This window comes from Pteronotus mesoamericanus, unplaced genomic scaffold (assembly GCF_021234165.1).
Source record: "Pteronotus mesoamericanus isolate MK-2021 breed Mesoamerican mustached bat unplaced genomic scaffold, CSHL_Meso_final contig_44, whole genome shotgun sequence".
Lineage (NCBI taxonomy): Eukaryota > Metazoa > Chordata > Mammalia > Chiroptera > Mormoopidae > Pteronotus > Pteronotus mesoamericanus.
The window spans coordinates 4,850,852-4,867,842 of NW_026555166.1; the positions used below are offsets into that span (position 1 = coordinate 4,850,852).

At 38.5% G+C, this 16,991-nt stretch overlaps 1 protein-coding gene across 1 annotated transcript in view; it reads left to right on the forward strand.

The window, feature by feature from the left end:
- Positions 1–16,991, forward strand: part of DNAH6 (dynein axonemal heavy chain 6) — a 273,527-nt gene that overhangs the window by 15,024 nt on the left and 241,512 nt on the right. The window lies entirely within an intron of this gene.

A 16,991-nucleotide genomic window follows, 5' to 3' on the forward strand; every position in this document is an offset into this window, starting at 1 on the left:
TAACTGTTACAACAAAAACATAAAGAGGTGGCAATGAAGGTTTGAATTTGCACAATGGAATGGAGATAAGATGCTATGGGAAGAAAAAGACCTGCTGTATATATGAAACTTTTTTTTGCATAAATCTAATCATAAGCACAAAAATGTTTAGAACTGAGATGCATAACACAGAAAAAGAAGAAATGGAGGGAAAAATTGTATGATACCTCCAAACTAAATAACAGACAGAAACACAAGGGAAAAGAAACAATGCAGATACAGAGCAACCAGAAAACAAAAGAAAATGGCTATAAGAAATCCTCATATATCCATAATCACCTTAAATGTAAATGGACTGAATTCACCAATGAAAAGACAGAGAGTAGTGGGATGGCGAAAAAAATAAAACCCAAATATATGCTGCCCTTAGGAGTCATATCTCAGCTTCAAGGACAAACATAGACTCAAAGCGAAGGGGTAGAAAATTATACTCCAACCAAATGACATCCAGAGAAAAGCAGGTATAGCTGTACTTACATCTGACAAAACAGATTGCAAAATAAAAAAGGTAACAAGAGACAAATATGGTCATTTTATCATGATAAAGTAGACAATACATCAAGATGACATAACACCTATTAATATATATGTACTCAACTTGGGAACACGAGAATATATAAAGCAACCACTAACAGAACTAAAGAGAAAAACTGACAAAAAAAAAAAAAAACAACTATAGTAGGAGACCAAAATACCCCTTTGACAGTAATGGATAGATCATCTAAACAGAAAATCAGTAAGAAAATATTGATCCTAAATGACACATTCAACCAATGGACATAACCAGTATTTATAGAGCTTTTCATTGCAGAGCACCAAAATATACATTATCCTCTAGTACACATGGAATATTCTCAAGGATAGACCATATGCTGGGACACAAAACTAGCCTCAACTAATTTAAGAAGGCTGAAATCATACCAAGCGTATTTTCCAACCACAATGCTTTGACATTGGAAATCAACTGCAAAAAAGAAAGCGGGGGAAAAACCACAAACATGTGGAGATTAAACAACACACTACTAAACAATGAATCGAAGAAGAAATAAAAGAAGAGACCAAGAAATACATAGAGACAAATGAGAAAGACAATACAACATCAAAATTTTGGGGATACAACAAAAGTGATAATAATGGGTAAGTTTATATCATTACAGCCTCAAGAAACAAGAAAAATCTCAAATAAACAACCTAATAGTTCAACTTAAAGAACTAGAAAAAGAATAACAAATGAAGCACAAAGTCAGTGGAAGGAAGAAAATATAAATTAGAGCATAATTCAATGAAATAGAGAACAAAAAGACAACAAAAAATTAATACAACAAAGAGCTGGTTCTTTGAAAAGGTTAATAAAGTTGACAAACCTCTGGCTAGACTAAGAAAAAAAGAGAAAAGGCTCAAGCTAAATCAGAGATGAAAGAGAAGTTACAAAAGACACCAAAGAAATACAAAGGACTGAACAAGAATATGATGAAAGACTATACACCACCAAATTCACTAACCTAGAAGAAATGGCTAAGTTCTTAGAAATATATAATTTCCCTAGACTGAATCATGAAGAACTGGAAAATCTAAGTAGACCAATAACAGTAGGGAAATTGAAACAATCATAAAAAATCTCCCAAAAAGTAGAAGTTTAGGACCAGATAGCTTTACTAGTGAATTCTACCAAACATTCAAATAAGATTTAATACCGATTCTTTTCAAAATATTCCAAAAAATTAAAGAGGAGGCAACACTTTTTAACTCATTTTATGAAGCCAACTTTACCATGATACCAAAATCTGGAAAGGAAAACATAAAAAAGATAAAATTATAAACCAGTATCTCTGATTAATATAGATGCAAAGATTCTAAACAAAATACTAGCAAATCTAACACAATAATACATTAATAAAATAATATATCACAGCCAAGTGGGGTTCATTCCACGGGTACAAGGATGGTTCAGCATAAACAAATAGATCAGTATGGTATACCACATTAATAAAATAAAGCATAAAAATCATATGATCATATCACAAGTTGCAGAAGAGCATTTGACAAGATACACCATTCATTCATGATTAAAACTCTCAATAAAATGGGTAGAGAACAAAGGTAGTTCAACATAGTAAAGGCCATATACACCAGACCCTCAGCTAATCATACTCAATAATGAAAAACTGAAAGCTTTTTCCCTAAGGGCAGAACAAGACAAGGATGCCCGCTCTCACCACTGTTATTTAACACAGTCCTAGAAGTTCTAGTTAAAGCAATCAGACAATGGAAAGAAATTTAAAAAACCAACAAACAACAAGTGCTGGCAAAGTTGTGGAGAAAAGAGAGCCCTAGTACACCGTTGACAAGAATGCAAACTGGTGCAGCCACTGTGGAAAATAGTATGGAATTTCCTCAAAAAGCTGAAAATGGAACTGTCTTTTGACCTGGCAATTCCACTGCTGGGATTATACCCTAAAAGTCCTGAAAACACCAACTCAAAAGAACCTATGCACTCCAATGATCATAGCAGCATTATTTACAATAGCCAAGTGCTGGAAACAGCCTAAGTGCCCATCAGTAAATGAGTGGATCAAAACACTATGGTACATTTACATAATGGAATACTAGGAGGCCATAAAATGAAGATCTTACCTTTTGTGACAGCATGGGTGGACCTGGAGATTATTATAGTAAATAAGCCAGTCAGAGAAAGAGAAATACCATATGACCTCACTTATATGTGGAATCTAATGAACAAAATAAACTCATGACCAAAATAAAAACAGAGGCAAGGATACATGGAACAGATTGACACTTGTTGAGGAGGGGAGGACTGGGTGAGCGAAAGTGAAGGGATTAGTCAAGGAACATATGCATGGCTCACAGACACAGGCAACAGTTTGATAGCCAGAGGGAAGGAGAGCGGGGACATGGGGGTGTTGGGCAGGGGCTGGGCAGAGTCATGCAAAGAGGGGGGAAATGAGGACATTTGTAATAGTGTCAACAAAAAGTAAAGGAAAAAAGAAAAGAAAAACCATCAACAAAATAAAAAAATAATCGACAGAATGGGAGAAGATATTTGCAAACAATAACTTTGATAAGGGGATAATATTCAAAATATATAAAGAACTCATACAAAGATTCAAAGATGGCAGAGGATTGAATGGGAGACACGCTGACCTCCTCCCAAGACCAAACTGGAATCGCGACTAAATAATGGAGTAATCACCTGGAAAACAATGGAACGATAGAGGGAGAGGAGCCTTGGAGCCATGGACAGACAGTGGATTCAACTCTCACACATCCCAATGGGTGAGAAGTGCAGTGGAGGCTCCAGAGGGTGGGCACCAGCACCAGAGGGACATTGAAATGGCCAGTTGGATCCCCCTGAGAAGATCAGGGTCTGAACCATAAACAGGGACCCTAGACTACAGCAGTTAAAACCAGGAAAACACACAGACAAAACGCAACCCCAAAAAGCTTAGGGGCGCTCTCTGCCAGAGACAGGCAGCTGGGGATGAAAAGAGACATATAAAGGACCAATGCAAAAATCTGCAGTGGCAGCCGCCCTCCTTGATCTCTGGGTAGAGGCGGCAGCAGAGTGGGCTGGTGCCTGGGAAAAGACTGGTGAGGAAAACTTTGTGAAGAGAACTGAGATGGTGGCCAGCGGAGCCCCAGTGATGGCACACCTCCCCCTCTGCAGCTACCTCTTGTTCAGGCATAAGGGAATCAATTAACCTGCCTTCTGTGCGCTCAGCAAACAGCTTGTGGGTGTGTGAGCTGGGGGCCTAAGTGCAGACAAGCTGGAAGAAATAGAGGATCCCTGGCCAAAGGGGTCACACAGCTGCATTGAGAGCCTTGAGGAGAGACTGGAGATGGAAGCTTTGGGGAAAGAATGGGAAGAGGAACCGGGGAATCTCGACTCCCTCCCCACTCAGTAGTCTCCATTTTGCACAGGCAGGGCACGCCCCCAAAGAGGCAGAAGCAGGCGCACGTGAGCCAGATGGCTTGCGATTACAACGTGGTCCGCAGAAATAGTGGATCCCTGGCTGAAAGGGTCACAGAACTGCCCAGAGACCCCTGAGGAGAGACTGGAAACGGGGGAGTTGGGGAAAGAACGGGAGGAAGAACCGGGGAATCCCAACTCCTCCTTTTCGTAGTCTCCATTGTGCACGGGCAGGCGATGCCCCTAAAGAGCCAAAAGCTGAAAAGCACACAATAGACAGTCCAAAACCACACAGTACAGGCGCGCACACACATGCACCCAGTGGCCAGCGAGAGTTGGCCAGCGTGTGTACAGACCGTGACCACGCAGGCTGGCAAGGGCTCCCCCAGGTTGGTGCCCACGGGGCCTGCGAGGGAGTGCACAGATCGTCAAGCACAGGCATAAACCGGTGCACAGAGCGGTCTGCAGAAATAGCGGATCCCAGGCCTAAGGGGTCGCAGAGCTGCCCAGAGACCCTGGAGGAGAGACTGGAGACAGGATTAACCGGAGAGTCCTGGAGCTGACTTCCTTCCATTTCTGTAGTCTCCATTTTGCGCGGGCAGGCAACGCACCCAAAGAGCCAAAAGTGGGGAAAGCACATAATAGAAGACCCTAAACTGACCATTGCCGGGGCGCCTGCTGGGCGCGGGCGCCAGAGGAGTGTACAAGGTCGAGCGAATAAGCGCTCCTGGGCTGGGGCAAGCGCCCACGCCCAGGCTAGCGGGGGATTGTGCCAGGCCGGGGAGCCTGTTCAAGGATCCGGCGTGAGAGTGCAGAGCGAACCACAGAAATGGTGGATCCCTGGCCGAAGGGGTCACAGAGCTGCCCAAAGCAGGAGTCAGACACAGACAATAGACTCCTGGAAGGCTCAAACAAATGACCCAAGATCATATAGGGTCAACAACTGACACCATCAGAGGCAGGCTGAGAAAGAAAAGTAAACAAACAAACAAATAAGTAAACAAATAAATAAACCTGCCTACTACCATAGAAGTTTAATCCACAAAGTCAGGATATCTAGACGGATCAATTGAAGCAGAAGCAAAATAAATAAATAAATAAATAAATAAATAAATAAATAAATAAATAACTTAATAGACTCTCACAAAAATGGGGAAAAAAAGAAGTTCCCCCCAAATGAGCGGAAAAGGGGAATCCCCACAGAGAGAGCTAAATGAAATAAAGACAAGGGAACTATCAGGTATTGAATTCAAGACAATGGCTTTAAGGAAGCTCAATGAGTTCAGCCAGCTCAAAGATAACTATGAGAAACTGCAGAGAAACTATCAGGATCTTACAGCAAACTATATCAACCTAGAAAAGGACATAGAAACTCTCAAGAAGACACAAGAGGATATGAAGAATTTCTGAATTCTGAATACAGAATTTCTGAATTCTGAACACACATTTGTGAATACACATTTCTGAATTGAAGAACACAGTAGAAGGAATCCAAAGCAGGCTGGATGAAGCCAAGGATCGAATCAGTGAGATGGAGGATAAGGTAGAAAAAGCTTCCAGAAAGAACAGGAAATGGAAAAAAGACTCAAAAAGAATGAAGAGGCATTTAGGGAAATGCAGGACAACCTGAAACGCAATAATATCCACATAATAGGGATACCAGAAGGAGAAGAAGAGGAGCAAGGGATAGAGAACCTCTTTGAAAAAGTAATGATGGAAAATTTCCCCAATTTGAGGAGAGAAAAGGTCTCATGAATCCAGGAGGCACAGAGGGCCCCACTCAAGAGGAACCCAAGGAGGTCCACTCCAAGACACATCATCATTAAAATGGTAACCATCAAAGACAAAGAGAGAATCCTAAAGGCAGCAAGGGAGAAGGAGAAAGTAACATACAAGGGGGCCCCGATACGCCTAGGAGCTGACTTCTCAACAGAAACACTACAAGCCAGAAGGGAATGGCAACAAATATTCCAAGTCATGAAAAGCAAGGGCCTACAACCAAGGCTGCTCTACCCAGGAAGGCTCTTAATTAAAATAAATGGGGAAATAAGGAGTTTCCCAGATAAAAGAAGGCTAAAAGAATATGTCTCTACCAAACCAGCATTCCAAGATATGCTAAAGGGACTGGTTTAAGATGAAGAAAAAAAGTGAGAAAGAGAAAAACACAGGTACAAAGACAAAAAATGAATAGGTTTCTATCAGTAATAACTCTCAATGTAAATGAACTAAATGCCCCAATTAAAAGACACAGGATAGCTGAATGAATAAGAAAACATGACCCACACATATGCTGCCTACAAGAGACCCACCTCAGAACAAAAGACCTACACAGATTGAAAGTAAAGGGATGGGAAAAAATATTCTAAGCAAATGGGCAAGAGAAGAAAGCAGGGGTTGCAATACTTGTATCAGACAAAATAGATTTCAAAACAAAGGCCATAAAAAGAGACCCAGAGGGGTACTTTATAATACTTAAAGGAAGAATCTATCAAGAAGACATAAACATTGTAAACATATGCACCCAACATAGGGGCACCCAAATATATAAGGAAAATCTTGGATGACTTCAAAAAAGATATAGACAGCAACACACTGATAGTAGGGATTTCAACACCCCGCTGTCAAAAATGGACAGATCTTCCAAACAAAACATCAAAAAGGATATTGTGGAGCTGAGTGATGCACTGAGTCAAATAGACTTAACTGACATATATAGAACCGTACATCCCAAAGAAGCAAAATACACATTCTTTTCAAAGGCTCATGGCAGTTCTTCAAAGATAGACCACATGATAGGACACAAAGCAAACCTCAGCAAATTCAGGAAAATTGAAATAATACCAAACTTTTTCTCAGACCACAAGGGCTTGAAACTGGAAATCAACCTCAAAGAGAAACTTCAAAAACTTGCAAACTCATGGAGACTGAACAGTAGACTATTAAACAATGAATGGGTCAAAAATGAGATAAGAGAATTTTCCAAAAAATTTCTGGAAACAAATGAAAATGAACAGACAACAGTCCAAAACCTATGGGACACAGCAAAGGCAGTTCTGAGAGAGAAGTTCATAGCAATACAGGCTTACCTAAAAAAGATAGAAACATTTCAAATAAAAGACCTAACACTACAACTTCAAGACCTGGAGAAACAACAACAAATAAATCCCAGAGCAAGTAGAAGGAAGGAAATAGTCAAGATTAGAGCAGAACTGAATGACATAGAGACAAAAAGAACAATTCAGAGGATCAACCAACCCAGAAGCTGGTTCTTTGAAAAGATAAATAAAATTGACAAGCCTTTAAGCAGACTCATCAAGAAAAAAAGGGAGAGGACCCAAATTAATAATATCAGAAACGAAAGAGGAGAAATAACAACTGATACCACAGAAATACAAAGGTTCGTCAGAAACTACTATGAACAATTATATGCCAAGAAATTTAAAAACCTTGATGAAATGGACAAATGTCTAGAAAAGTATAATCTTCCAACACTGATGGAAGAAGAAACAGAAAGCTTGAACAGACCGATAACAGCTGGGGAAATTGAAGCAGTCATCAAGAAACTCCCGGCACACAAAAGCCCTGGGCCGGATGGTTTCACAGGAGAATTTTACAAAACATTTAAGGATGGGCTAACTCCTGTCCTTCTCAGACTATTCAAAATAATCCAAGAGGAGGGAAGACTCCCAGACTCTTTTTATGAGGCCAACATCACCCTAATCCCAAAAGCAGATAAAGACCCTACAAAGAAAGAAACTACAAGCCAATTTCGCTGATGAACATAGATGCTAAAATCCTCAGCAAAATATTGGCAAACCACATCCAGCAATACACTCAAAAGATTATCCACCACGATCAAGTGGGATTCATCCCAGGGATCCAGGGACAGTTCAATATACACAAGTCAATAAATGTAATACATCACATAAGTAAAAGAAAAGTCAAAAACCACATGATCATCTCGATAGACGCAGAAAAAGCATTCGATAAGGTATAGCACCCATTTATGATCAAAACACTCAGCAAACTGGGAATAAATGGGGCATTCCTCAACATAATAAAGGCCATATATGAAAAACCTACAGCCAACATCATACTCAACAGGCAAAAACTGAAAGCTTTCCCAGTAAGATTGGGAACATGACAAGGATGTCCGCTCTCACCACTTCTTTTCAACATCGTATTGGAAGTCCTAGCCACAGCAGTCAGACAAGAAAAAGAAATAAAAGGCATCCAAATAGGAAAGGAGGAAGTAAAACTATCATTGTTTGCAGATGACATAATAGTGCAAATAGAAAACCCTGTAGACTCCACCAAAAAACTACTCAAACTAGTAAGTGAGTTTGGCAAAACAGCAGGATACGAGGTCAATATTCAGAAATCAAAGGCATTTTTTACACCAGCAATGAAATAGAAGAAGAAGAAATCAGAAAAAAATATCATTCGATATAGCAAGAAGAAAAATAAAGTACCTAGGCATAAATTTAACCAAGGAGGTAAAAGACTTGTAAGCAGAAAACTATACAACATTGAATAAAGAAATTAAGGAAGACACAAATAAATGGAACATATACCATGCTCATGGATTGGAAGAATTAATATAATCAAAATGTCCATACTACCTAAAGCAATTTATAGATTCAACGCAATCCCTATTAAGATACCAATGACGCATTTCACAGAAATAGAACAGACATTTCAAAGATTAATATGGAACCATAAATGACCCTGAATAGCCACAGCAATTTTGAGAAAGAAACACAAAGTAGGAGGGATCACAATACCGGACATCAAACTGTACTACAAAGCCACTATACTCAAAACAATCTGGTACTGGCACAAGAACAGACCCATAGACCAGTGGAACAGAATAGAAAGCCCAGAAATAAGCCCAGGTCTCTATGGACATCTAATATTTGACAAAGGGGGCAGAAGCATAAAATGGAGCAATAATAGCCTCTTCAACAAATGGTGCTGGGAAAGCTGGACGGCTACATGCAAAAAATTGAAATTGGATCATCAGCTGACACCATACACAAAAATAAACTCAAGATGGATAAAAGACTTAAATATAAGTTGCAACACCATAAAAGTCCTAGAGGAGAACATTGGCAGGAAACTTTCAGATATCCCACGCAGCAGTTTTTTCACTGATATGTCTCCTAAAGCAAGGGACATAAAGGAAAGAATAAACAAATGGGACCTCATCAAAATAAGAAGCTTCTGCACGGCTAAAGAAAACATCAGCAAAATGAAAAGGGAGCCAACCTTATGGGAAAATATATTCGCTAATGATACATCAGATAGAGGTCTGATCTCCAAAGTACATAAAGAACTTACTCAACTCCACTCCAGGAAGACAAATGATCCAATCAAAAGATGGGCAAAGGACCTGGGCAGACGCTTTTCCAGGGAAGAGATACAGAGGGCCCAGAGACATTTGAAAGGATGCTCGACATCACTGGTCATCAGAGAAATGCAGATCGAAACTACAATGAGATACTACCTCACACCAGTCAGAATGGCCATCATAAACAGATCCACAAACAACAGGTGCTGGCGAGGCTGTGGAGAAAAGGGAACCCTAGTTCACTGTGGGTGGGAATGCAGACTGGTGCAGCCATTGTGGAAAGCAGTGTGGAATTTCCTCAAAAAGCTGAAAATGAAACTGCCTTTTGATCCAGTGATTCCCCTGCTGGGACTATACCTTAAGAATCCCAAAATGCCAATTCAAAAGAACCTGTGCACCCCAATGTTCATAACAGCACAATTTACAATAGCCAAGTGTTGGAAGCAACCTAAATGCCCAGTAGATGATTGGATCAAAAAACCATGGTACATATACACAATGGAATACTACGCAGCAGAAAGAAAAAAAGAACTACTAAACTTCGCGACAGCATGGATGGAACTGGAGAGCATCATGCTAAGCGAAGTAAGCCAGGGGGCGAAAGACAAATACCATATGATCTCACCTATAAGCGGAATCTAACCAGCAATACAAAGATGCAAGGAAAATAAGACCAGCAACACTGAAAGGGAAAAAAAACCAACAGAGACAAGAGGGAAGGGGGGGCGGGGGAAAAGGAAGGGAAGGGGTAAGGAACATATAGCAAGGACTCATGGACAAAACCAAAGGGGAAGGATTGCAGGGGGAAGGAGCAAGGGAAAGTTGTAGGGGGAAGGTAGAGACAAATGTTTGAAAAATAAATAAATAAATAAAAAAGAACTCAACAACAAAAAACTATTCATTTAAAAATTTTTTTACTGTTGTTCTATTACAGTTGTCCCTAATCCTCTGTTGCTCTCATCCCCCCGCCACAGTCAATCCCCACCCTGCTGTCCATGTCCCTGAGTCATTTATACTTATTCTTTAACTAGGCCCTTCCCCTTCTTGATAAATGGGCAGAGGACCTGAAATGACATTTCTCCCAAGAAGACATACAAAGAGGCAACAAATATAGTAGTTATAAGGGAAATACAAATCAAAACCACAATAAGATACCACCTTATACCTGTTAACATGGCTGTTATCAGCAAGACAAGAAATAACAAGTGTTGGAGAGCTTGTGGAGAAAAAGGAACTCTTATACTTTGCTGGTGGGAATGTAAATTGGTTACAGCCACTATGGAAAACAATATGGAGGTTCCTCAAAAAATTAAGAATAGAGCTACCATGTAACAGCAATCCCTCTTCTGAGTATCTAACCAGTAAAATTTGAAAACATTTATACATAAAGATATATGTACCCCTATACTTATTGCAACATTATTAATGGTGGCCAAGATTGCAAACAACTTAAGCTGTACTCCAGTGGATGATTAAATAAAGAAGATTTGATACATATATACAATGGAATATTACTCAGCCATAAGAAAAGATGAAATATTGCCACTTGCGACAACAGATGGATCTTGATATGATGCTAAGTGAATTAACTCAGACAGGAAAAGACAAGAACCATATGATTTCATTCATATGTGGGATGTAAAACAGAAAACAACAAAGAAAGGGAACAAAAACTCATAGACATAAACAGCAATATGATGGTTACTAGAGGGGAATGGAGTTAAGGGGAGATTGAAGAAGATAAAGGAGATCAAATATGTGGTGACAGAAGGAGACTATGGGAGGTGAACACAATGCAATATACATATGATGTATTATTGAATTATACACCGGACACTTACATAATCTTGTTAACCAATGTCACCCCAATAAATTTAATGACAAAGAAAGGCATTCTATATATATGAAGAATGAGGAAATTGAGGTATAGTTATATGAAGAACTTTGCTATTTGATACTGTTTTGTTATTTGCAGATAAGAAATTCAGAATAATATATGATATTCCCATCTTTAATTCTACAATTTAATCTTCTGTGCAATGTCAATTTTAAAGATATTAGAATTTAATGGATAAGTTAGGATGTATGGCAGAGTACACCCCCCCTCAAAAACAAAAACAAAAACAAAAACAAAAACAAAGCATCTTTGTCCTTAGAAAGCCAAGAAAGAGGACACAACATCTCCTCTACCCCACTGTTTCCCAGTGTATACTTCCAGGAATATTAGATCTAAGTGATATTAATAGTTAGACAGTATAAAAAATTTCTGTGATCATGTAAATTTGAAAAACATGAAATTGAACCACTGGTTCTCTGCCTGGAAGATTTTGTCCCTCAGGAGACGTGGAGATGTCTGGAGACATTTTTTGTTATAACCGGAGAGGATGGTACTACTCTTATCAAGTGGGAAGATACCTGCTGAACAGCCAACAGTACACAGAACAGACCCATACAACAGAGAATTACCTGGCCCAAAATTTCAATAGTGCTGAGATTAAGACACCATGAGTTAAATAATACTAATTACAAATTTCTGTCCTGTATAACCAAGGAAGCCTTTGTTGTGAGATATCAGCTATAATTAGGATTCTGTGAAAAATAATTATGTGATGTGGGCTGGTGGAACCATATAAGCATCTACACTAGGCTTGGACCATATTACTTTTTAAGTAATCAAGTTGGTTCTCACATAGTTTCTAAGCCAGTTATGTCTGGGGCTATGACAATTTAATTGGTATGACTTAATTTCATACAAAAATTTGAAGAACCTAGAAGCACGGTTCTCAGCCTTGGCTGCTAATTAGAATTATCTCGGCCCTACTCCAAGAGATTTAATTGGTTTGTGGTGGAGGCTAACCAACAGCATTTCTTTAAAACGCACCCAATTATTCCAATATTCAACCAGCTTTGCACACCATGGACTTAGAACAGCAGTAGATTTGGAATACAGCCTAGGAGTTTGCAATTCCCACCTGCTGCTGTTTCAAGGACCATACACTGAGAACCAGCGGCCCTAGGGCACTCTCTTATCGAAGAAACTTGGAAGTTTCTTCTTAGCTATGCCTCTGTCTAATTTTCTAGGTAAAAAGTAGTTTCTTATTAGATATTTTACCATTTCTGGTTAATCATATGAGAAGCAAAGCAAGCCATTTCTCTAGTTTAAGTAGATCTAAACTCATATTCAATCATATTTACCATCATCAAAGATTGAGTTTATAAATGTGAACTCAGGAAATGGGTAATTTCTTTGCAGGCACTTTCTTGCTTACCTTCATCCAATAAATATGTTGAAATCATGACAAAATTGTATAATAATGAAAATAAAAGAACTTAGATTTGCCTAGAGCCACATGAGCTTACCTAATTTATCCTACTACCTTAAAGTAGGTAAGGAATTACATCAGCAGCTCAAAAGAGATGGGAAGAGAGAACAGGGAAAACAAAGGCATAAATTTGTGTTCAAACATGGCCTGAGATGGATATGATAAAGAAACCAGCCTCACTAAATAGGACGATTTGTGTGGTCAGAGAAGGAACTAATATGAGGTGGGAGGGAAGTGCCACAAACACCTGGCAGAATAATTTGGATTTAATGATATATGCAATAGGAGGCTATTCAAAGTTCTTGAGCAGAAAGGTCTTATGACAGAAACCATGTTTCCGCAATATTAGTCTTAGCAGACTGGTTTAAAGAGCAACAGAAGCATTTTCAGTCACTGCAAGGTATAACAAATAGAGCTGGTATTTCAAATAACAAATCACATTGAGATCTTATTGTTTTGGAAAATCAAGGAATTAATTCCAGGTGGAGAATAATGTTTTTTTTTTTACAACTCTAGTAAATGTACTTCGAGTTATATCTAAAGTGAACAGAAATAGGACAATTTATGACCTACCTCAAGGGCCATGCAATTCTGTCTACATATGATTCTCTCAAATAAGACACATGCTTTTAAAAATGAATAGAAGTCTTGGAGCCTAAGTTTTATTTCAGATAGACAGAGGCAAGTGCTAAGTAAACTAATTTTGAAAACGGACTCCTTGGTTCTACATTGAACAGCAAGAAAACAGTACAGTCATTTTTCCAATAAAGCATAGTTAAATGTAATTTTATTCAAGACATTCCTCTCAGCCAGGTTCGTTAACTATCTGGGGATCTGTTTAATTGATTGGATTATAAAGTCATCTTCATCAGTAAAGTAGGAACTTTATAGCACCAAATTCAAACGAATCAAGTTCTCTTTTTAGGTTTTAAAGAAAGCCTATTTTTTTTTATGATTATCTCCTCAAAGAAAGAATTGGATATCCAAAGCCACTATCCAGGAAGTAGCTGAAGTTTGAGGCTGAATCCTGAATGCCAGAAGGATGAATAAGACAGAAGCATAAGAGTGGTGGATCACTTCCTGAAATGGATGAGCACTCTGTGATGTTGTGTGCAGAGTGAAGTGAAGAAGTCCAAGGAGCATATTTGGGGAGTAAACCCCCGGAAATGAACTGCAATTTCTGAGGAGAATAGGATTATAAAGACATCTGTGTAGGCCCTATGAATTCTTGCAAAGCTTTTCCTTGACCCTGCCGCCCATTCTACCTACCAACTGTATTGGGCTTAAAAGAAGTCTCTGCTCATCTTTGAAAAAATAAGATTATTAGAGTAGTGAGGAACACAGTTTTCTGGAAACTTCAGGAAGGAATAGATGGGGAGGATATGGCCAACTGATACACATCATTACAAAGGAAGTTTAAGAGAAGAAAGAAGACCATGGATTTTATGTTAAATAGGTGGCAAGGTCAGGAAAAGGATTTCTACAAGCTAAAGAGAAGCTTTCTACAAGTTAAAGAGAAGTTCTGCACATTTTTAGATACAGAGGAGAAGTGGCCAAAAGCCAGGAGAGTTAGAAAAAAGTGAGGTGACACTTCTCCATCTCCATTTGGAAGAAAGATGGGAGATACACTCAAGGAAAAAACACAGTGTGATGATTTTCAACTGAAGGTACAAGAGAGAGCTCACTTTGTCAGCGTATTTTGTTGTTATTGTTTGTTTTCAAATAAAGTTCAGTGGTTCAGAATCACCCAGAGACCTTGTTGAACTAGAGTTGTGAGTACCAAACAAAGATTCTGATTCTGTGTTGGACCCAGAAAACTAGATTCTTAATAAGCACCCCAGGTGATTTTGATGCTAGTGATTGAATCTTTGAAAAAGACTCACATACGCTCTTTTGCTCTATGCAGAGTCAAGGTGTGTAGAGGAGGAAAAGGCTTAGGGGTTTGAAAATGAGGATCATGAGTAGGTAGGAAAATATAAATAAAAAGAATTTCTAAGTGACACTGAGCACCAGTAAATTAAAATTCAATATCATGGACCACACCAGTCACCTTTTAGAAGGGTCTTTAGTAGTAAATCGACCCATACAGAGTGAGTTTTCCAAGCATGCACCAGGGCTGTGGTGAACTGTTTGTTCTTGATTTTAGGTTGGTTTGATGACCTAATGTTAATAAAACACCTGAAGTTGATTACAGTTTAAAAGACAAGTTGAAATTTCACGTTTTGGAGAGAATCACTTCAAGAATGTCCTAATTATAGCTGCAGCTCTTGACAAAGAAAAAAGGAAAAACATTTTGTTTTCCATATACCTGGCCAGTAGCATGTAATACCCCTATTTTCCCAGACTTTTCTGGTGTGAATTAATTAGAATACAATCAGGAGGTGGAATCAGATAAAAGCTTGAACAGGTTGATATTTTCCCATTACAGCACCAAAGCAGGAGAGCGGACATCAATTCTCTCCCACTTCTCCACGGCACCGTCAGCCCCCCAGCTCCCCTTGTGTGCTTGGTTTGGGTTTGCTTTCATTCTGGGTCAGGTGTTTTCTTTTTAAGATATTTTTACTTTTATTAAAATAAAAATTTAAAATTTAAAATTATTTATACCAATGGTTCTTAGTTTTTTTGGTTGACAGACCCAAAGTATATAAGAATTTTGTTATAATTCCTTAAAAACTTGCACATGTACATAGATTTGTTTACAGACAACAATTTCAGGTATTTCACAGATGACTGAAGGCTATACTAAAGGGCCATGAACTTGAAGTTCAGAATAGAAGGACTAAGGACTAGAAGAGAACATAGACATGGGAAACAGTTGAATTCAGAGGAGTATTTCTGTGTAATCTTTGTTAGTATATATAATTTTTGCATAGTTTTAACATAGAAACAATTGGGGTTTTTTTTGCACTTAACCTTTATCTTATTGTTCTGAACTACCATAGAACCTTCATAAATTTTATTTTCTTATATTCCTAAATATATTTTAATAGCTTGCTATATCATAATATATCTCACACTTGTTCTATTCAATATCTAGATTGCATTCAACATTTCTTTTTTTAACTGTACTTTATTGATTATGCTATTACAGTTACACCATTTTTTTGCTCCCCTTTACCCCCCTCCACCTTGCACTCACCCATCAGCATTCCCCCCTGCTATTAGTTCATGTTCATGGGTTGTACATATAAATTATTTGGCTTCTCCATTTCTTATACTATTCTTAATCTCCCCCTATTTTGTGCCTACTATTTATGCTCCTTATTCCTTGTACTTTTTCCCCCCTTCTCCCCCAACTCCCTCCCTGCTGATTACCTTCCATGTCGTCTCCACTTTTGTGATTCTGTTCCTGTTCTAACTATTTCCTAATTTGTTTTTTGTTTTTGTTTTTTAGGTTCAGTTGTTGATAGTTGTGAGTTTGTTCTCATTTTACTGTTCATAGTTTTGATCTTTTTCTTCGATAACTCCCTTTAACATTTCATATAATAAGGGCTTGGTGATGATGAACTCTTTTAACTTGACCTTATCTGGGAAGCACTTTATCTACTCTCCTATTCTAAATGATAGCTTTGCTGCATAGAGTAACCTTGGATGTAGGTCCTTAGCTTCTGTGACTTTGAATACTTCTTTCCAGCCCCTTCTTGCCTGAAAGGTTTCTTTTCAGAAATCAGCTCATAGTCTTATAGGAACTCCTTTGTAGGTAACTCTCTTTTCTCTTGCTGCTTTTAAGATTCTCTCCTTATCTTTAATCTTGGGGAATGTAGTTGTGATGTGCCTTGGTATGGTCCTCCTTGGGTCCTATGTCTTTGGGACTTGCTGAGCTTCCTGGACTTCCTGGAAGTATATTTTCTTCAACAATTTGAGGAAGTTGTCCTTCATTATTTTTTCAAATAAGTTTTCAATTTCTTGCTCTTATTCTTCTCCTTCTGGAACCCCTATGATTTGGATGTTGGAATGTTTAAAGTTGTCCCAGAGGTTCCTAAGCCTCTCCTTATTTTTTTGAATTCTTGTTTCTTCATTCTGTTCTGGTTGAATATTTATCTCTTCCTCTGCTCCAAATTGTTGATTTGAGTCCCCCTTTCCTTTACTGTTGTTTCCCTGTATATTTTTCTTTATTTCACTTTGCACAGTCTTCATTTTTTCCTCTATTTTGTGACCAAACTCAACAATTTCTGTGAGCACCCTGATAACCAGTGTTTTGAACTCTGCATCTGACAGGTTGGTTATCTCTTCATCACTTAGTTCTATTTTTTGAGCTTTGATCTGTTCTTTCATTTGGGCCATATTTCTTTGTTTCAGTGTGTCTGTTAAGTTGGAACTGGCAGAGCCTTAGGTATTTACCAGGGTGGGG